The 23387-nt window shown below is 36.0% G+C and overlaps 1 pseudogene; it reads right to left on the reverse strand.

Annotated features, from left to right (window-relative positions):
* Positions 1-396: 396 nt before the first annotated feature.
* On the reverse strand, positions 397-22952 carry LOC111381825 (annotated as a pseudogene).
* Positions 22953-23387: the final 435 nt, after the last annotated feature.

A 23387-nucleotide genomic window follows, 5' to 3' on the forward strand; every position in this document is an offset into this window, starting at 1 on the left:
TTTAAATGTGTTTGAAGGAAAAAGTTCGCGACATTACAGTAACTAGCAGCAGCAATAGTGAAAGAATTATACAGGAAGCTGCTGGCGTACAAGACCGGGCAGCAGCATTTGGAAGCATAGGCTAATCTTGAGGTGAGGGCAATGCACATTGGGCAGCAGCATTTGGAAGCCCGTTTGTGCTATACATACATAATAGATATACCTAATTGTTTATATATACATGATGGGGTGAGATATGATTGAATCATAATTTATTCAATCAAATAAAAAATAAAAAACTTTTCCACTCTCTTTTTTACATTTCATCTTATTTAGTTATTTAAATTATTATGTAACTGCTTATGTACAAGTAGCATTATTTTTGAAAGTCTAGGCTAATCTTGAGGTGAGGGCAATACACATTGTTCACCATTGGATGAAATTTTTTTGGGAAATGACCACCCTTCTCTGAAACTGAAGTATTTCGTTGTGCTGCAGTTCCAATACTGGTGGAAGCTCCCCAGGCCTAAAACCACCGTCAAATAAGCAAAATGGAGACTATATATGTATAAATAATCTTAAATAGTTTTGTTTTTCTGCAATAACTATGGTAATTACTTCACACATTTTGCCCCAGATTTGCAAGCCAAGCAGCATTCTTGGTATAGAATTATGGTATCGGTGTAGTAACTGAGAACAAAACACAGCATGTTGGCGCAGAAGATCTGAACTGGGAATAAGAACGCATCACATTCCATCCTGCAATACATGTTAATAACACTAGTCAGTACGCTACAGTCCATTTTACCATACGAGCTATAGGTCTCATTTGATTCTTCCCCTCCATCTCTTTAATATTGTCGTGTATTCAGTCATTTTCTCCTATATTTCTGAAGCCAGAATATATGACTATTAATCAAAATCTCCCTCAACGGTCGTCTGAGACACCTTTGTGTGTCAGCTTAATGGTCCAAAGTTTCTGATGGTTTTACACGTTAGATTTTCATTTAACAAAGTTGGATGGTCATGTCTACATTTATTTTCTCATCAAAAAAAAGGTAAAATTGTATTCAATAACTTAATTTTCTCATCAGAAAAAGAAAAAAAAAATTCTGCTATACCCGACTTGATATCAAGCCTAGTCTTCGTATTCTGTCTCTTCATCGTCGTCCTCATTGTTTTCTCCGTACATCCATCCTTTTCCAACATTATCACGTTCCTCTTCTGTTTCTTCACTGTCTTCGTCATTGTACGACGGAATTTCGTGTATTAAAATACAGAAATCGTTACAAATTATATTTTGATAAATACAAGTGATGTTGACCTTCTCGAAATTGCAAAATCCTTTGATTAATGATCTGAATATTTGAAGATGAGGGGCCATGTGGCTTAAATCCTGATTTTCAATAATTTGTTGAAAAAATTTGATTTGTCGAGATTCGACTTTTTTGTAACTTGAATCTTGAGGTTTGGACTTGAACTTGAATTTGATTTAATTTGAAGAAGACTTTGATCTTCTTGAACTTGGTGTGAACCTGTTTGATTCGAATAAGATTTTAACCTTCTTGGGATTCACCTAGCTAATGCTTGACAGAATTTCTTCCCTTCTTTCAGCCTTGAGATTTTTTCAGCACTTCGTGACGTTCTCTACTTTCTTTCTTGCTTGCTTTCTGTGTCTCTGTCTTATGGACCATTGGTTCTATTTATAGGGGAGAATTCGCGCTAATTTTAGTAATTACTCAATTACATCTAATTTAAAGAGATAATTGAGTAATTATGATTTTATTTATTTGTTTGTTTATTTATTTAAAATGTGAAATGGACCTTTGGATTTATGACCTTAGTAGATTTTAATTTAATTAGGCTAATGATTTAAATCGATCCAATCCATTTTATTTTATTTTATTTTTATGTCTACAAATGCCCCCTCAAGATTTATTTATTTATTATGAAATAAATAAATTAATAAATCTTGATNGAGCATTTTACCTTTCTGATGAAGATCAACAATTTTCTTCAAAGTCTATGCTTTATATGGATGCAAGAGTTTTTAACAAGAAATTTATAAGAATGAAAGACAAAAAGGAATCAACTTTCATGATGTTTTTGTTTCTCATAATCTTGGCTTGTTAAAATTTGTTTTGGAAAAAGTATTTTATATATATATACGACGGAATTTCGTGTATTAAAATACAAAAATCATTACAAATTGTATTTTGATAAATACAAGTGATGTCAACTTTCTCGTAATTGCAAAATCGCAAAATCCTACAATTTGTAATGATTTTTGTATTTTAATACACGAAATTCCGTCGTGTATATATATATATATACGACGGAATTTCGTGTATTAAAATACAAAAATCATTACAAATTGTATTTTGTTAAATACAAGTGATGTCAACTTTCTCGTAATTGCAAAATCGCAAAATCCTCTGATTAATGATCTGAATATTTGAAGACGAGGGGCCACGTGGCTTGAATCTTGGTCTTCAATAATTTTGTTGAAAATTTGATTTGTCGAGATTTGACTTGTTTGGAACTTGAATCTTGAGGCTTGGACTTGTACTTGAATTTGATTTGATTTAAAGAACACTTTGATCTTTTTAGACTTGGCGTGAACTTGTTTGATTCGAAAAAGATTTTAATCTTCTTGGGGTTCACCTAACTAAAGTTTGACAGAATTTCTTCCCTTCTTTCAGCATTGTGATTTCTTCAGCACTTCGTGGCGTTCTCCACTTTCTTTCTTGCTTGCTTTCTCTGTCCCTTGTCTCATGGACCATTGGTCCTATTTATAGGGGAGAATTCGCGCTAATTTTGATAATTACTGAATTACATCTAATTAAAAGAGATAATTGAGTAATTATGATTTTATTTATTTGTTTGTTTATTTATTTAAAATGTGATATGGGCCTTTGGATTTATGGATCTTAGTAGATTTTAATTTAATTGGGCTAATAATTTAAATCGATCCAATCCATTTTATTTTATTTTATTTTTATGTCTACAAATGCCCTCTCAAAATTTATTTATTTATTATGAAATAAATAAATTAATAAATCTTGATTTTTTTTGAATTGTTCGATTTCGATTTTTTTTTATATTTGATTTGATATCAAACATTTCATTAGTAAATTAATACAGATGAAAATTTTGAGAATGAATTTAATAAAATTCTTATCCCTTGAATTTGAGAATAAGATTTTTTTTTTTTTTGTCAAATTTCGATTTTATACGACCCATAACAAATTTGATTTGAACATGCTTTTTATTTATTTATTTATTTTGTTTTAATAGATTGGGCTAAAGTCCGATACCCACCTATTTATATGGACAAATTTTGAGATTTAGAAACAAACCAGTTTAATTCACAAACAAAGGTAAAAAAAAATTATGTTTCTTTCTCTCTTTTCCCATCTTTGTATTTTTTTTTAATTACATAACTTTTTTTATATTAAAAAAATACGTTTCTGCTGTGTTTCTGTACAGCAGAAACTTGAGACCATTGATTGATTTCTGCCAGAAAGCAGAAAACTCCATTTTTTTAATATATTATATATATTTTAATCATTTGCCGTTTGGTTTCAGCGTTTGACTTTTTTTTTTTTTTTTTTCCAAATATATTTCTTGATTTTGGCACTGGGCGGGGAAGCCATCAACTAGCTTAGGTTTTTGCCAAATTTATTTTATTTATTTTTTTTAGACATCAATTTTCGTGCTCAGATTCGTTAAATTTGTGTTTTGATTTTTGTCAGACTGGGATTTTTTTTGTTTTGTTTTGTTTTGTTTTGTTTATTTAATTTCTTAGTTTATGTCAACAGACGAATCCAACAAAACCATGCTCTACCAAAACCAATTGTTGCTCCAGCAGAAACCATATTGGATTTCATCATTTTTTTTTTCTTGCCAACGGCGGAAAACAGAATATTGAATTCCAATTTTGGAATTGGCTTTTACCAATTCCATATTGGAATCGGTGAAACAATTTTTTTTTTTAAATTTTTGAATTCTTGATTTCCGCCGTCTGTGGGAACAAGAATTAGCCAAGCAAATTTGTTGGTTTCTGCCAACAAATATGTTTTGGCAGAAACCATACTATTCGGTTTCTTGAATTACTTTTTTTTTTTATTTTTTTATTTTTAATTCTTTGATTTTGCTTTGGTTTCCGCATGGAAAACCAATTCAATTGGTTTCTGTGCAGAAACCCTTTCTCAATTTGTTTTTTTGACGTAACTTTATCTTTTTTTTTTCTTTACTTTTCTTTTGTTTTACTCTTTATGTTTTTTTTTAGAATGGTTGTTTTAATAAAATTGAAACTAACATTCTTCATTTTTTTTTTATTTATTTTTTTTAGGAACTCAACTTTTGAAGCAAGTCGAGAATTTCGAGGTTTGAGATTTCCTTTGGGTGGAGGTTAAATTTTCGTGTTGCAGTTATTTTATGAGTTCAGACAATATTTTGCTTACGAACAAACTTAAAATTGCAAACCTTTATACACATGGAAGATCAAAGACTGCCACTTTTCATCATCTAATACTCTTTTTGTTGAGGACCAAGGACCTGCTCCTTTCATCGTCCAAGGCACTTTGTGTTAATAACCAAGGACTGAATCCTTCGACAGTCCAAGGCACTTTGTATTAAGGACCAAGGACTGGCTCCTTCAACAGTCCAAGACACTTTGTGTTGAGGACCAAGGACGTGTTCCTTCCATCGTTCAAAACACTTTGTGTTAAGGACCAAGGACTTGTTCCTTCCATCATCTAAGACACTTCGTATTGAGGACCAATGACTGGCTCCTTTGATTGTTCAAGACACTTTGTGTTGAGGACCAAGGACTTGTTCCTTCCATCGCCCAAAACACTTTTTATAGAGGCTGCTTACATATTTGGGAGACTCGGGATTTTAAACAATAAACCAATTTGAGAGGTTTACTGCCACCCTTTTTTTTGGCTGACTTTTTTCTTTTCTTTTTGCAGACATGGCTGGAACAAGTTCTGATGATAAAGTGTGCTCTGACATGCACGAAATTGTTGAGTTTAAAAATCAAGGTAAAAGTTATCTACGTTTCAAAGATACTAATATGAAGTACCATGCCCAGACTGGCGTACGAGGTGAACTTAAAGTTAGTGTCCATAAGTCAACGATAGATCCTTCCCCCGACCTTCTAGAGCCATTGTCGGAGTTGCATATGTCCACCATTAGTGATTGTCACGAGAGTTTGGATAATGGCAAGTCCAATTGCTCTAGCAGTCATCTTCCCTTTTTGTGTCTTCCGCCTCATCATTCCCAGAGCATGGAGTACATACCAAGGGCTGTGATTTGTGAGAGAATTGATAATAGAGAAATACGATAGGGAAGCGCATTGGTCAGTCGAGGAGAGATTTCTTTTCTTCCAAAATTTTGGGAGTGGTCTTTGTGGGTCCATAAACTTCTGCTCTAGAGGAATCTCCGAGAGTTAGCTTTTGTAGTCGGTTCTGCTGCCCAATCTCCATTTACAGAGCTCTTTGTGAGGTTTGGTGTCCAGAAACCAACACCTTTATGACTGCCAATGGTGAAATTGGCATTTTTCTTTGGGACATTTGCGAGATAAGTGGACTTTCGATCACGGGTCATTATTATGAGGAAGTAGTCCCAAGCCTTTCAGAGTTGACGAATCATCTTCCCAAGTCTTGTTTGTATCTCTTTAATATTTTCGCATTAATTGCCCACGCAAATGAATCTGACAGAGTTACTCACGAACAGTGGATTAATTTTTGGTTTCATGAGAATGGTTGAGTCCCAAACCCTCGACAACACAAAGATTATAAGAATGCTATGAATTTAAATCCATTCAAAAGGTGTCATCAAAGAACATCGAAGGAAATACGGAGGCCTGTGGTGACAGACAAGCCAAGAGACATTACTCGTAGGGATCAACGGCATTGGGGCAATTTTCCAGTATCTCTGTCTATGGAAGAAGAAGAGGAATTAGAGATAGCAGCCTATCTCTCCCTATGGCTTTGTCGCTTCGTTCTTCCATCTGGGGACGAAAGTATAAGAGTCGAGACTTTTAATGCATCTTCTAGGATGGTAGGCGAATACACTTATAGTCTGGTTCCACCCATATTAGCGAGCATCTATAGTGGACTTACACGAACATCTAACTATCAGGCAAATCCAGACCTTGGCTCAATTTCACATTCATTTCCCGGACATTTTCTTTATACTTGGGCAGCAACTTATTTTGTCCGAGGTATTTATGCTCATGTAGACAAGAGTTATTCTCGCCCTATAATTCGAAGATATGCCGGAACTCTGAATGCTTTTCAATCTTGGGAGAAAAATGTCGTTGATTGTCGGGAATTTACCCGTGGAGCGATGAACACCGATAACTTTTGCTGGAATCCATTACCCTCATCGTCTCATCCTGATGTACGTGTGGATGACCAACCGAGGTCTGCAGATACTTCAGAATTCATGATGAGTATTCGATCTGAATTTGTCTCTTATCGTCGAGGAAATTCACCTTTCATTCTTGAGGCGTATAATCCCCAGTGTAGGCGACATGTATCGGGTTTGGTTGTCCCCAACTCGGATAAAAAGTGGGTCTGTATTTCATATTCCAGAGTATGTGAGGGATATACATCAAAACATTGATGTTTAATACCAGGCTTGGTGGAGTAGCAAAGTGTTACCACTATTGACCAAGGTCCAGGTGCAAGTTTTATTTTCTAGTGAGAGCCGTGACTTTGTTCTTGGCTCCACTCCGAACAGGGTTTTAGCTAGAGGGTTAAACCCTCCAAATGCTGCTCTTGAAGAGGCTTCTCGAAAGAGAGATCTAAACTAGCAAAATGAAAGAGGTATTAAGAGAATTAAAATTATAGTTCCCTCGGCAAAGGTTGCTACCACCTCTGAGCCTGCTGATAAGGTGCCAAAAGCAATTTTGATTACCGATCACAGTAGTTCTGGAGATCGAGTATCACAAGCACCGGGAAAGACTTTGACTCCAGAAGATGAAAGTTCTGGAGATCAGGTATAGTTCTCCCCCTTTTTTTATGTACTGTTTGTATCTGATTTTTCTATCACAATCTTCAATTTCAGGCTCCTCTTTCTCGAATATACAAAATCAAACTACCAATAGAACCGAGGTCGCTTCAAGCTATTCGAGTCTTTCAAAAGGTGAAGTTGGAGCTTCTCACATTAACCTCAGCCTCCTGAACACATCATCAGGTAGTGGATTTTTAGATATGTCGCCCAGGATACGAAATGCAGGTATGTGCCCTGTGGTTGCACCAATCTGTTCTTTCATGTCTGTTCCTCCACCTGGAATTACCCAAGAGTCTCCTTATCTGAAAGCTGCTCTGCAAGAAGCTATGAATAATTACCTCCAGAAATGTTTTAAGGATGTCTTAAAGTATGGATTCTCCAATATTCGATCTTGGTGGGATGAAAATAATTTAATTCTTCAGAATGTGATTACCAACTCATTCTACGTAGACCCAGCACCTTTGATGAAACGCATGGATGTGTTTCTGAAAAAAATTGACTCTTACTTATCTGAAAGAAAGCAGCACTTGGATTGTCCAACCGTTGAAGAAAAGGCGGAGGAGTTGAAACTTTTGAACATTCAACTGGAAGTAAAGGATTCCATGTGCTCTTCGTTGAGAGGCAAAATTAGTGAGCTAACCTAGACTTCGTGATGAACTTCAAGCCCAAGAAGAAGACAAAAGTATGATTGGAACCAAAAAGGCAACATTGGAAGAAGCACGGACAATAGATATCGCTAGCATAGCATCCATTGACCAAAAAAGGAAGACCCTTGAAGATAGTTTCCTGCGAGTGATCAATGGCAAGTGATCCTGATGAAGTCATGAATTTCTGATCTTTTTTTTTTAAGACCATATTGTTTGAATTTTGACTTACTAATTTTATTTGGATGAACTTTTCTTTTTCATGTTTCTTGTGTTTTTTTTTACAGCAATTGATAAACAAATTGAATGAATTTATTAGTTGTGATTGAATTTGAATTTATAATTTATTCAAACTGCCTACGTACCCAAACGGGATCAAGTCGAACGTAGTTCATTACAAGAACACAATTTTTTTTGTATGACGAAAAATTTAAAAATAAAGAACTTCAAGCGTAAAAAACGCTTTAAAAATTTTTCATTGATAGGTCCGATTTGCAATCCATCTTTGTCAACGATCTTATACGCTCCGTTAGTGAATGCATGAGTAACAAGAAATGGACCTTCACATTTAGGTTGGAATTTGTCCCCTGTTTTTCTTGTGATTATGATTGGCCTGCGCACAAAAAGTACCAGATCTCCAACTTGAAATGATCTTGGTCGCACCTTTTTGTTGAAAGACATGGCCATTCTAGCTTGATAGCACTCTAGATGCATTTGTGCTTCCAACCTCTTCTTATCCAAAGCTTCTAACTCTTCCAATCGAAGGCGGACATTTTCTTCGGTTGTCAAACCTTCCTGAATAGCAATTCGAAGTGACGGAATTTGACACTCTAGGGGAAAGACAGCTTCCCATATACTAAGGCATAAGGAGTGGCTTGTGTTAGAGTCCGATAAGTAGTTCGATAAGCCCATAAGACTTCATCGATTTTCTCATGCCAATCTCTTTTTGATTTGGAGACAAACTTTTTCAGCAGACTGCATAATGTTTTGTTGAATGCCTCTGTCAATCCGTTAGCTGCCGCATTGTACATGGACGAGTTGTACTGTTTGAATCCAAACTTTGCTCATAAATTGTTTATGTGGCTATTGCAAAATGGCTTGCCATTATCAGTTATGATATGTCGCGGGACACCATATCGATAAATGATTTGGATACGAATGAAATCTGCGACATTTTCTTTCTTTACTTCCTTCAATGGTATGACTTCGGCCCACTTAGAGAAGTAGTTTGTCCCGGCGAGGATGTATACATGCCCTACTGAAGACTTTGGAGTTATAGGTCCAATTACATCAAGACCCCATGCATCAAACAGCCATGAAGCTATTGTTGGATGTAATGGTTCCGGAAATTGATGGATGAAATTTGCATGGATTTGGCAAACTTCACATTTTCTTACATAATCCATGGAGTCTTGTACCATAGTTGGCTAGTAATATCTCATTCTCTTTATTTGAAAATGGAGTTTAGGTCCAGACTGGTGGGCACCACAAATTCCAGAGTGGGCTTCTTCCACGACTTGCGTTGCTTCATCATTACTTAGGCATCGAAGGAAAACTCTATCAAATGATCATCGATAAAGCGTTCCCTTATAAAAGATAAAGCGAGAGGCACGCCTCTTGATTTCTGTTTTTCGCCTTGGATTATCTGGTAGCTTTTGATGTTGAAGGAAATCGATTATTGGCTGTCTCCAATCTTCTCTTTCCTCATCTTCGACTATTTCGACGCTATTGTTTTCTTCCAAATTACTGGATAGCAATGACGGAAGCACCCATCTTTGAGCAATTGATATGGAGTGGGAAAATTCTTCATCTGATCTAGCTAAAACAGCAGCCAAATTAGCTAAGGCATCAGCTTCCTTATTTTCACTTCTCGGGACAAATTTGATTTTTATCGAATCAAATCGTCTCATAAGCATTGCTGCATGTTCATGATATGGCTTCAAGTCTGAATTACAGACTTCATATTCAGCTAAAAGTTGGTTGATTATCAATTTAGAGTCTTCAAAGACTTCCAGCTGGTGAATATCCATATCTAAAGCTGTCTCTAAGCCAATGATAAGAGCTTGATATTCTGCCACATTATTGTAACATTTCTCTGTTAAGGCAAATGAGTAGGGCATGACGAGATCATGAGGAGTGATGAAGATCACTCCTGCTCCGGCACCATAACTTCGGGTTGCCCCGTCGAAGTATAGCCTCCATGATGGCATGATTTCGGCGAATAGAACTTCTTCATCGGGAAGGTCTTCCTGAAGTTCCCATTCTGCTGGAATTGAGTGGTCAGCAAGGAAATCCACCAAAACTTGTCCTTTAATGGCCTTTTGTGTAATGAATTTGATGTCGAACTCAGACAACAGTAATGCCCATTTTTCAATCCTTCCAGAAAGAATTGGCCTGGACATTATGTACTTCAATGGATCAATCTTCGAAACAAGATTGATTGTGTGTGATAGCATATAATGCCTCAACTTTTTAGCCATGAAGATTAACGCGAGGCATATTTTTTCAATAGGCGAATACTTCATTTCAGCGCCTACCAGTGTCCGGCTCAAGTAATAGAGTGCATTCTCTTTTCCTTCTTCGTTAACTGGGCAAGAAGTGCCCCTAAAGAACATTCTTGTGCTGCAACATAAAAAGTCAGCGACTTCCTTGGAACTGGAGCTGTGAGTACTGGTGGACGAGACAAATATTGTTTAATGCTTTGGAAAGCATTTTGACAAGCGTCATCCCATTCAAATGGTACATATTTCTTCACCAATTTGTTGAATGGATGACAACGTCCGGCTAGATTAGAGATAAATCTTCGAATGTATGCAAGTTTTCCTTGAAGACTTTTCAACTCACGTACATTTCTTGGCTCTGGCATGTTGATTATAGCTTCAATTTTTGATTGATCTATTTCAATGCCCCGGTGTCGAACAACGAAGCCGAGAAATTTTCCAAAGGTGACTCCAAATGCACATTTCAACGGATTCATCTTTAATTGATGTCTTCGAAGTTTTTTGAAAACATCTCGTAAATCTTGTAAATGATCATCGCGTCTTTTTGTTTTAACAACAAGGTTATCCACATAACATTCAACGTTTTTATGTAGAATATCATCGAATTTTTTTTTTGCATTGCTTGCTAGTAGGTTGCCCCCGCATTTTTTAATCCAAAAGGCATAACTTTGTAACAATATATACCTTTAGGGGTACGAAATGATGTGAGTTCCTTGTCTTTTGGGTTCATCCGTATCTGATTGTATCCAGAAAACACATCCATGAAAGATAAGACTTCATATCTGGTAGTTGCATCCACCATCAACTCTGTTGTTGGAAGTGAAAAATCATCTTTCGGACATGCTTGATTCAGATCCCAAAAGTCGACGCAAATTCGTAATTGCCAGTTCTTCTTTTTGATAGGAACAATGTTTGCGATCCATGTTGGATATTTTACTTCGTGTATAAATCCAACTTCAATAAGTTTGTTGACTTCCATTTCAATTTGAGGAATCAGTTTTTGTCGAAATCTTCTTTGAGGTTGTTTGACTGGTCGAATTTCATATCTTACTGCAAGATGATGCACTGCAACCTTAGGATTCAACCCCGACATTTCTTTGTAGGACCATGCAAACACATCTTTGTATTCGTGAAGCAAACTAATGTACTCAGATTCTTCCTTTTGACTGAGAATGGCACTTACAAATACTGGTCTTGGGTCTTCTTCGGTTCCCAGGTTCAATTGTTTCAAGTCATCTACAGTAGCTTGTCCCCCTTCTTCAAAAGTAGGTGGGGCTGGTTCAGGCTCATCAGTTGTGACAAAACTTTCGAAATCGGAGTCTGAATCGGGAGCTTCTTCAAAGGCTATGTGATTGACAGAGATTTCTTCTTTTTCTTCACTCTCCTTTAGGGACGGACGAACTCTTTGCTGTCTTCGTCTTCTTCTTGACCGTTGTGGCTATAGGCTTGGATCAGAAGTTTTAATTCCAAGTCGAGAAAATGCAGATTGTCTTTGGGATGACATTTGGGAAGCTTGTGCATTCCTATCAATTTGGGTAGAGGAATAATCTTCACTTAATCTTTGGAAGACAGAAACTTTACCTTTTACATCGGCCATTGGGGAGGGTTCTCCTTTTAACCTTTTAAACATCGAAACTCTGGCATTCTCATTTTCAATTCAATCGAACACTGAAGGTTTCGGCTGTTCAGATTTCTCTTCTGCAACTTCATAAATTTGAATCATGATGGGGTTTGAGGAAACCTTTTTTACCTTAATCTTTCTCGGTGGATTGGGATCATATCCCAAACCATACCTGGGACGGGACACTAAGGCTCCGTCAGAATTAGAAGGGGGCGCCCTCCTAAAAGGACAGCACCAAGATCACCTAATTTACGAGGCTCTCCTTTTCCAAACCCAGCATTTTCGAACAACTTCTTAACTTGAGGATTGTAACATCCTTTGAAAGTTTGTTTTGATTCAGCAGCTCCTTCTTGTTTGGACGAACTGGAAATATAAAGTTTTAATATGTCGGGAAGAGATGTTGAAGCTGTTGAAGCCTCTGATGTAGATTTATATTCTTTGGGGCCCGCCATAAGTAGGTGGGACAGAAGCAATTTTGGGATACTAGGTATTGGAAGAGTTAACTCTTTTCTCAATACCTTAATATCGGTTGATTCTACTTGAGGTTTTTTGCCTTTAGTAAATCTTGACTTATCTTTGATAAGTTGATGAGATTGAGCAGCCCTAGACGTATCATGATTGTTTGTATATTCTTTGATTTTGAATCCAGATATGGTAAACCCTAAAGAATTACATTCTTCACCTTCCATGTAAAACTTGGCATCGGCAAAATGAGATTCTTCTTCAAGAAAAGGTTTCGACTCAGCTACCACACATTTGACTTCTCCATCTCGGCTATATTTGAAGCATTGGTGCCAAGTCGAAGGTACCACTCCAGTTTCGTGTAGCCAAACACGTCCAAGGAGTAACTCGTATGATGTTTTAGCATCAATGCCATGGAAAAGAGCCGAGGAGATTAACTCTCCTATTTGCAGCTTCAAGCTAATCATGTTAATTGCTCGCTGACCTTTTTGATTGAATCCTTGAATCATGATTTTGATTCTGGATAGATTACCAACATTGATTCCAATTTTCTTCATTATTTTGATCGGCATAATATTTACAGCAGATCCACAATCGATCATTATATGATTTATCTTGCACTCTCGAATATAACCATTGACATACAGTGGTCTATTATGTGGACGTGAACCCAGTTGCAAATCTCCATCATCGAATGTTATGGCGGCCATACAGTCTTGAGGAGTTGTGGCTCCAATATGTTTTAAAGCTTTGCCTTCGTATTCTTCCGGATCGATTAATGCTGCGACCAAGGCCATCCGATCATCGAAGGGAAGGGCAAGAGACTCTGCTAGACTTGTATTGGCAGGAATATTATTGAGTCGTGAAATAGTTTTCTTCTGGTTTGAAGTCTGCCTTGATACATTCTTCATTTCATCTTTCTCCTCCACATTAACTACGTTGGAGGTTAGACATTCTTTATCAAAGAAACCTTTAGGAAAGTAATCACCCAAGGTCGGTAGTCTAGGAAGAATGCGTGGAGCTGCTCCCTCTTCGGTTGATTTAGTAGATACTCTTGGCTTGGCTTCAGGCCTCCTTCTTTGATTGTTCCTTGGTCTTGATTTCTTGTCACAAAAGTTAGAAACTGGGAGTCGTGGAGCCTTCCGACGACGTCTTTTCACTAGGGTCCATGCCCCTTGATCTTCTTCTAGTGTTTCTTTATTGGGTTGAATTTTCGTATCCAATTCCTCCAGCTTTGTTCCTGCAAGAGGCGTAGAAGGTAATATTTTACCTACTTTGTTTGACATTCTGTATTTCTCTTTCTTCTTTATGAAGGTAGACCAGCCGTCACCGATCTCGTCTTCTAATTCTGAGTCGAAATCCCAAACATCCAAGTCTCCTATCATAATTTCATAAAAGGTTGGATGATTGGGTGCACTTGGTCCATTCATCCCTGTATAGATATAACCGATGGTGATTTCTCCGTCTACCTCAAATTTCACTGGGATGGCTCCTTCCGAGAGTTGAGGTCCAAATTCCTCAACGGAGGATTTACAGGCATCATGTACATCAAAGAATGTTTGTTTCTTTCCTGGAATGGGAATTGGATCAAATGATCCAAATGAAACCATTGAGCATGTGGCTGTTGGATTCTCTCCGGTCTCAAGTTTGATCTTATTTTCTTTGTCCAATCGAACAATAAGATTTTTCAAAACAAAACATTTTTCCACTGGATGGCTAATGATCCTGTGAAATTTACAGTATTTAGGATGATCGATCTTATCAGCCTCCTTAGGTCTTTTTGGCACTGGAAGTTCGATTATTTTCTGTTCAAGGAGCTGATCTAGAATTCCAGAAACTTCTGAATCTGAGAATGGGTACTCCCTTCCTTCAAGTTCCTTTAGAGTCACATGACTTCTGCTTTGGACTTGTCCTTTGTTAGGTCTAAACTCTAGCTTCGGTTTTGAGTTCGAGCTCGACCCTTAGAAGGCTATCTTTGCAGGAGCAGTAGAAATCGCCATAGCCTCTTTGGATTTACATGTCTTGACGTCCTTCTTTATATCATTCTTAGGATCTTTCTTGTCACTTGGTAAATAACTCTCATGCCTTGCAATTTGGAGCTCCAGGTCATGAGCACGTGTCGCCAATTCTTTGAATGAGTGAGGCATGTTTGCTTGGAGATTATAGAGTAATCCCCAATGCATGCCTTGTACACACATGTTGATGGAAGATGCTTCACTTATTCATTCTTTACAATTAAGCACAAGGTTTCTCCAGCGTTTAATGTACTCTACTACAGGCTCTTCCTTGCTCTGCTTTGTTCGAGCAAGTTTTGGAAGGCGACAGTTCGTCGGGTGCTGTAAAAGCGTGTTAAGAACTCTTGCTCGAGTTGATCCCAACTATCAATTGACCCTGTCGGCAAGTCTGTGTACCATTCAAATGCAGAACCTTTGAGGGAGCGTACGAACTGCTTCACCATTGTGTCATTGTAAGTACATGCATTGTTACATGTCTCAATAAAATGAGCAACATGTTGCTTTGGGTTGCCCTTTCCGTCAAAACATTGAAACTTCGGAGGTTGGTAACCAAGTGGCATCCTTATTTCGTCGATTCGACGACTATAGGGTTTGGCATACACTAATGAAGATTGCAACGAACCACCATATCGGGCATGAATGGTGTCCGCAATCATATGTTGAAGTTGTTGGACGGATAGAGAGCCAATGGAGAGTTAGTGGCGTCACGTAACACATTTTGAACAATTATTCGATCACACATATCTTACTTTTGCTAATGTTCTTGGACTTCTAACTCTTTGACCTTGGAAGATCCTAAATTTTTCGGATCTTCTTTAAGCGGTGGATTTTGCGACTCTAGTTTATACATGAGTGCGGTAATTCGGGCATCTTTTTCTTCTAACGACTTTGTTAATTTTTCAATAGCTAAAGCCATTTGTTGGATTCGATCATCTGAACTCGATGCCGCTTCTGTGACCATCACTGACTCAAGTGATTCTTCAGATGAAGTATCATCTTCCCACTTTTGCTGAGAAGTAGCATGAGGGGATCCAGATAAGGATCTACCACTGGAGATGGATCATGAACGAGATTTTTTCGTCGAACTCATGGTTTTTTGTGTCGAATGAGAGTTTGGCTTTTTTAAGGCAATTCTCATTCTGTTTTTGTTGGAGAATTTCTTTAGTGGTGTGACTAGTTGAGTTTTCCCAGTTTTTGTTTGGGGCCTGGTCGCGTGAAAGAGTTCAGCAAGTGTCTCTTCGAGATGAGTCATAGTTTGTTTCGCCTTTTCACCTGCCATTGCTGATGTAGTATTTGAAACTTGAAGATTTTGAGATCAAAAGATGAGAGGACAAGAAGGTCCCATCAGGCGTGCCAAGAAATTTGTAGAGCGGAATTTCGTGTATTAAAATACAGAAATCGTTACAAATTGTATTCTGATAAATACAAGTGATGTTGACCTTCTCGTCATTGCAAAATTGTAAAATCCTCTGATTAATGATCTGAATATTTGAAGATGAGGGGTCACGTGGCTTAAATCCTGATTTTCAATAATTTGTTGAAAATTTAATTTGTCGAGATTCGACTTGTTTGGAACTTGAATCTTGAGGCTTGGACTTGGACTTGAATTTGATTTAATTTGAAGAAGACTTTGATCTTTTTGGACTTGGCGTGAACCTGTTTAATTCGAAGAAGATTTTAATCTTCTTGGGATTCACCTAGTTAAGGCTTGACAGAATTTCTTCCCTTCTTTCAGCCTCGAGATTTCTTCAACACTTCGTGGCGTTCTCTACTTTCTTTCTTGCTTGCTTTCTGTGTCCCTGTCTTATGGACCATTGGTCCTATTTATAGGGGAGAATTCGCACTAATTTTGGTAATTACTCAATTACATCTAATTAAAAGAGATAATTGAGTAATTATGATTTTATTTATTTGTTTGTTTATTTATTTAAAATGTGATATGGGCCTTTGGATTTATGAACCTTAGTAGATTTTAATTTAATTGGACTAATGATTTAAATCGATCCAATCCATTTTATTTTTATGTCTACAGTCATCGTAAACATCCTCGTTGACAGGCCACGATTTCTTCATTATATTCAGGTTGGCAGGAGAAGCACTGGAGCTTTTCCACTGAGGAACATTTGAAGGTGGTGGTTTTAAATTTGGCTTCGGCCTACTCTGTTTCTGGACTTTACCATTTCCTCATTTTCCAACATATACATCTTGATCACTACCTTCATCCATCTCGTTTTCATTGTTAGGTGGGTTGTTCTTAGCATTTTCATCCGGAAAATGGCCAGGGTGTTCTCTTCTTAGATGAAGATTCAGCTTGTATTCGTGGATCTAGGCCTTCTCGCACCCTGCATATGGACAGGCGTATGGGCGGTCAGATGATGCGGGGCCAAAAGGTCCTGCAGAAGATTTCGGAGTTTTCACTGGCTTCTTTGAAGGCAGAGTATGTTTAACTGCATCTACCATGTTCTGCTTAAACATTGCCAGAATTGAAATTTAGTTTCCAGCAATTGTGAGAAAACTAATCAAGTAGATGTTCATGAACAAGTATAAATCCTCTAAGAACTTTTTTGTCAAATTGATCAACCGCAGAGATTTTACTTGTAAGTAAGCAAAGCTTGGCATTCCCAATGAAGAACAAGAACAATAAAATAATACGAGGTCAAATGCAGGTAAATCACAATACGACAAAACTAGTTAACAGGAGGGAAGTATGGAAGTATCAACCTTCTCATGATGAGATGCAATGTGATTCTTCAGCTTGTACTCATGTGTATATTGTTTTCCGCACTCAGGATACGGGCATTATGATAATTATCATGTGAGTGTGTTTTCATGTGTGACCTTGGATTGAAATCTAGAGAGAATGCCTGCATAACATAAAAACTACAGAATCAGAATTAAGCAAGAAGGCAACTGGAAGCAAGGAGAATGTGTGACACACCCCGCCCTGTGTAACACCACTAGTTCCGGACGTGGCATGCGCCGATGATAGATACCAATTAAAAATCGGACCCACATCAAGGCTACTACAAATACAATATATCACTTTTTATACATCATTTTTCTAACAGAATTTCGACATTATCTCCCCTGTAAACAAGACTAACCAACCTGTGATCAATTTCACACAAACCCCAAACTATAGCACAGCACAATAAAGATAAGCCGAAATCTCAACTTTTACCAAAAAATAAAATGAAATATACATATGGATACATAATACATAGTGAGCCCCATAACTATCTACAAATAATGCAAAATCACATCTAGACATGAACATGCGTCCCAAAACACTGACTACATGTTCTATGAAGTGATACTAACAAACTCTGTCGTGTGGCTCTGACTCGAAAATCAAATCTCAACTCCAAAAGATGCCCAAATTCTCAACTGTTGCCTGATAACGAAAAACGTGAAAAAATATATGAGTTGATAACTCAGTGAGTGGAGAAGTTCAAAATAAATATACTTTTTTATTTATACATTTTTATTGAAAATCAAATTCATATCATTTGATAATTCATAAGTTACCATCATGTAATTATAGCCAAAAAGTGAAATATTCACATAATGTCATAAAAATATCATCTTAAAATCATGATATAACATCAGCTGATAATCATGCTATAATCTCATCACATCAAACGTGCTGAAAAATTCACCAAAAATATACCCTCTGACTGAAATATGTAATCTGCCTCTCGGGCTAAGAGCTTTCGCCAAGGGCCTTTGGCCCCCTCCGTGAACGAAAGCCGATCTCAAAGACCTCTCATAATCAATTCTAAAACACGGCCAAGACCCCTCAGTAAACTAGAAGAAATATATAATCACAAGTACTTTTCTAGTCAATCTCAAAATCATATCTCATATCCCAATTCACAATGTACCTTATACGATCTTTAAAATCCACATGTATCATAATAAAAGATATTTTCATAATAACCATATAATTCGAACACATAATTGCATAATATTGTACATACTTTAACAATATACTTAATTTATATATACTTTAAAAATATTTATATTTTTTCGCTCACAGAACTATGTACACCAAAATCAACTCGATTGGTACGTTGTCCCGATATCCGTATCGCCGCCTGAAATATAATATAATTTTTAAATCAATAATTAACTATTTTAAGAAATACCATTAATTAAAAAGACGATACCCAAACTTAATTATTTCACGTTTAAGCGATTTCTAAAATCTCTTTAATTACTAAAATTAATTTTTCTTTCATTTTACTCAATTTAATTGTTTATTACACTTAACCCCTTCAACAAAATTAAATTTAACCTAACAATCTAACAACTATAAAATCAAATATAATTTAGCAATAAGTAACTTTTTACTTACCTTTCAAAATTGAGAAATTCAAGCCTAATAGTATAACCCACTGAATTCCTAACACGTTGGCAAGTTTTTCCATTTTTTCTTCTTTTTCTCCCTCTTTTCCCTTTTTTTTCCTTTCTCTTTTTCTCTCTTCTTCTTCTCTGCACCGTTTTTTCTTTTTTAGATGTAATGTGTATATTAAAGATTTGGATTACACATATATATATAATTACCTTGGGAATGGGTTGGTTTGCCGCCTGCCGTTTTTGTCTTTTTCTTTTTAATTTTTTTTTTTGTTTGACTTTTCTTTTGAATTATTTAAAGTATAACAATGTGGGTATTAAAAATCCAACTCTATTGAATCTTCAAAACTCCACATCCCAATAAAATATGAACACAACTTTTTCAATTTTCCAGGAATATATTGGAGTTAAACTGGTAATGAAGATGCAATATAACTAATTAATAATAGAAGAATCAAATTTACACGAGGATGAGTTGCAACATGCTGTGAAAATTCCAACAACAGTAAGTTAAAAATCATGTAGAAATAAACAGTCATATGGCAGAAAAAAGAGGGAGAAAGGATTCTAGATGACCTATCCCAAGAAGACAAGTTTACTAACCTTACCACAGCCTTCGTGAGGGCAAACAAAGTGTCTCTCTCCAGTATGAATTAAAAAATGCCTCTTTAATTTTGAACTATCCAAAAATTTCTGTAAAATAAGTCCAGATTTCAATTTACATTGCCAAACTAACAAAAAGAAGAAATAATAAAAGGATCGAGAAAAGCAAATTAATCTAATTCTCTTCATTTATTTCAATTCGAGACTTGCTCAAGAATAAGTGGTATTTTCCTAATTCGAAAGTTCATAGGAATGCTTCAATTAAAACAGCCAGCCAAAAAGCCACTTATCGACATGAAACCAACATGATTCAATTTTATTTATTTATTTTTTTTTTTTTAATTTCTCAAGCATGTAATGGAATAACCAGGACAATTATAACTAACAAAATTTTGTCTAGGATTTCCATAAGACCATAGATCTGACTGCATCTGTACGCTATAGTATGTGATTTAACTGATATACAGTAAATTTCCCATCAGATTAAACAAAATAAATCAACGAAAATGAAGAAAAACAAAGAAAACATCAATCAGACCTGTGCTTGATATGCGAATTGCAATGTAGGCAATACCAGGAAGGGACAATAATCCCTATGGATCAGTCAGGTTCTTTTCCCTTTGTTTGTTGCCAGTTAGAGTGTGTTTGATTGGCATGAAAAATGTTACCTAGAAAAGAAAATGCTTTCCTTGTTTTGAAGAAAACAAAAACCTACATTCCTCCAAAGAAAATGTTTTCCTCAAAAACAAGGAAAACTAGGCATATTTTCAGAAGTTGGAAAATACTTTTCATGGAAAAATGATAATCAAACACTCTAAAAGTTAAAATTCGGGAGGAAAAAGGCCATTTTCCATGGAAAATTCTCCAATCAAACACACCATTAATGTGTGAAAAAAAAAATGTAATACTTCTTAAGACCTCATGGTTATGATCAGATCAGAAGTGCTTTAAGATTATTATTATTATTTTATTTTTTTTCATGAAAAGAACTCATGATTAAAGCATCTGTCCTTATTGTATTATGTCCAGCGATCTCTGCCTATTGACGTGGGGGGTTTTGGTTAACTTGTGCCATTCAATAACTTAAATGGTACTATTCTCAATGGGATACAAGGCACTAAAGAGCTTTTCATTGTTATTCTACCAATTTTCATGGATAAAGTACGTATCACCAAATAAATTGGTCCTGTTTTCTTGAACTGCAGTTTTTGCTGCTATATGGATTCATATGCATGCTTTTAAGCTCTATGGTAGAGTCACTGATAAATGGTGAAGTTTACCTTGCTTATGTGATTAAGGCTTTCATCTCAAAGCTAAAAAGGAGTATACACCCTCAACATTTAACGTACCTTTCCACAATTATCATAATGGCAAACATACTGCCTCTCTCCATGGATGTGAGAATGCTTCCTCAAAGCTCCAGCATCAATAAAAGTCTTTCCACAGCCTTCATAACTTCAAAGGAAAAGAACTTCTGTTGTTGGTTCAGGCTCAGGCTGTACCACTTCTGGCTCTTTTGACTTTTCTTCCAAAGCCTTAAATGTGGCCTCTTACAAATTAGACAAAAGATTTTTTTTAGGTCAAATTTACAACCAGCTCGTACGCAACACAAATTTCCACATAAAATGACAAAACAGTTGAAAAGGGAAATAAAAAGGCATGGTGAGCACAATGAGTTGCTCAAAGCAAAATAAGAAAATCCCTGTTAGAACTGAAGAATCAAACCTATTGCTGTGCACCAAGGCCATATTTTGAAAATATAAGGAAATAAAACAACTTTATGGTATAGACCATCAAATTTCCTCTTTTGGATGCATTCGAAGAAAAGGTATCCTCTTGTGGATAAAGACTATTAGTATTTCGAGCAATAACAATCAATATTTTAAATGAATCAATCACCCTAGTTAACGTCGACCGGTCGCCAAAGTAGGTAATTGTCCAGAACAGCATAAACCACTATGCAAAATAATCCTCGTCTAACACTAAAACGCTTCCATTTATTGATCAATTGAATCATTATCTGCTTTAAATTATCCTTGTGAAAAGCTTTTAAAACTAACCATTGACCCATTTCAAAAGTAAGCACCTTCCACCAGTTGATACAACATCTTGTGGCATCCTAAAACAAAACAAAGCACGTTAATGAACAGGTTGCTAAAACATATGTAGTTTGTTATGAGAAAAAGCTGCAGCTATAACATTGCATAAACAAAAAAAGTTTCAAAGAAGCTTGAAGAGATGTTGCAAAAATAAAAAATAAATACTCGGTCAAAAAATATTGGGCGTTTTTATTCTTTCTTATAAAATAATCAAACTTTAAATGAGAGAAAGCAGTCAAGAAACACTACAACACAGGTCACTTAAAACCACCCACAAACTAATCTTGTACCACACTGCACGTAGACAGCTGGTCTCATATGTTGGTTGCAAACCACCTCATCTAGTCCATTTATCTATTAATTCTAATATGATGTCTTCATGAAACATTAGTTAAGTCCTTCGACGTGACAGGCTTGCATTCATGGTTGTTTTTTCAATAATATGGCTTCGGCCTCCAAGTATATTCAATACCAATTTGTGGTCAATGTTCACAGAATGTCAAGTTAATTATAGTAATCTTAATATATCGAATGAACACATACAAGAGTATCCAGATGATATGAAATTAAGCTATAAATTGGCTCATTTGACACCACAATCACCAGGAATGCTAAACTCCAAGCAACTAGTATCCCTCTTTTTTCCGATCCAGTTCCTCCACCACCGCGAACCCCAGTTAGATTCAGACATACTACACTTTTTAGTTATTAAGAGAACCCAAGTACTTTGGCTGGATTATTCGTAACTGCATATTTACAATACAGGCATAGTGATCGATTGTACCTTTGATTAATTAACATTTCTTTTTTTGATTGACCTCCTCCTTCCTTTAATCCACAGGAGGTCAAATTCTGATTGCTGTGCAAGTGAATGAATCTATAAGAATGGTTTAAAGGCATGGTACAGTGGCAATTTGGAATATTCCATATGGCAATCAGATTTATTTCTTGTCTTTTACCCTTTTGCGACTTCTTGACTCTAAATTTTATGGGGGAGAGACGAGAGTCACTACAAAAAGGTAAATTCTTGACTGCATCATTAAAAGTTTGTCAATTTACGGGATGGCAACCTTTTCTTGTCAGTTAGCAAGACCAAAACAATGAAGAAATTCAGCAATGAGGCAATTTTGCATTGGTTTTAGATCCATCTCCCAGAAACTAACCAAAAATATCAATATCACATAATATACCAAAATAAAAAATAAAATAAAATAAAAAATCAACAATGAATTCAGAAGGCCTAAAGACCAACAAACCAATCCTATGCGCATCAGTAGATAAATATTATCAAAAACCATATATTAGATATCAAGAGACAGTTTTATGCAGAAAAATGTGGAAGAAGAAGAAAATTTTTGGGGATTTTTTTTTTTTTTTTCCTATACCATTGTTTTACCCATTTAACAGCAGGGCTTTCGACTTGGTTATAGGGCGTCTGTCGAACAGATTATGAATGACGTGAGTATCCATTGTTCTCTTTATTCAGATACTGCCATGAATCGTCAAAAATATTTTGGTAATTAGTTTAGGATTATGGTTAAGGTTTAGATGGCTCGAAAATGAAAGAATTTGTAAGAAATTGGGAAGTTCTGAAGAGAGAGAGAGAGTACAAGACAGAGCCGTTGGGGGAGGAGAAAAAATCTGTCCGGTTTAATATGCTGACCGCGGTTCACTTCTTTTTTCTTTTTATTTTTTCAATCTTTAGGTAGTTATGCACTAGAATTTTCTTTTCCTTTCCTTTATAGTTTATTCATTTGCATATGATTTATGGGTGCATTTGATCCCCAATTTTTTGGAGAACTAACTATAACGATTTTTTGGAAAATATGTAATTAACAAATAGAAAAAAATTTAAATTTATGTGTAAAATTATTTTATTGACAAAATATGTAGTTAAAATTTTTAAAGAATGAAAATCAAACATGACATAAAGTTTAATTTCATTGCTCTTATACAAAAATAAGAACTTCTTTATTAAACAATTATATTGAGATGTCTTTTTCACAACTAGATTGAAGCACGAGAGAGAGAGAGTTTTCAACAACAAATTTGGCAGGAATTTCAAAAGAATTAAAAGTTTC

Source organism: Olea europaea, chromosome 3, assembly GCF_002742605.1.
Source record: "Olea europaea var. sylvestris chromosome 3, O_europaea_v1, whole genome shotgun sequence".
NCBI classification, from domain to species: Eukaryota; Viridiplantae; Streptophyta; class Magnoliopsida; order Lamiales; family Oleaceae; genus Olea; species Olea europaea.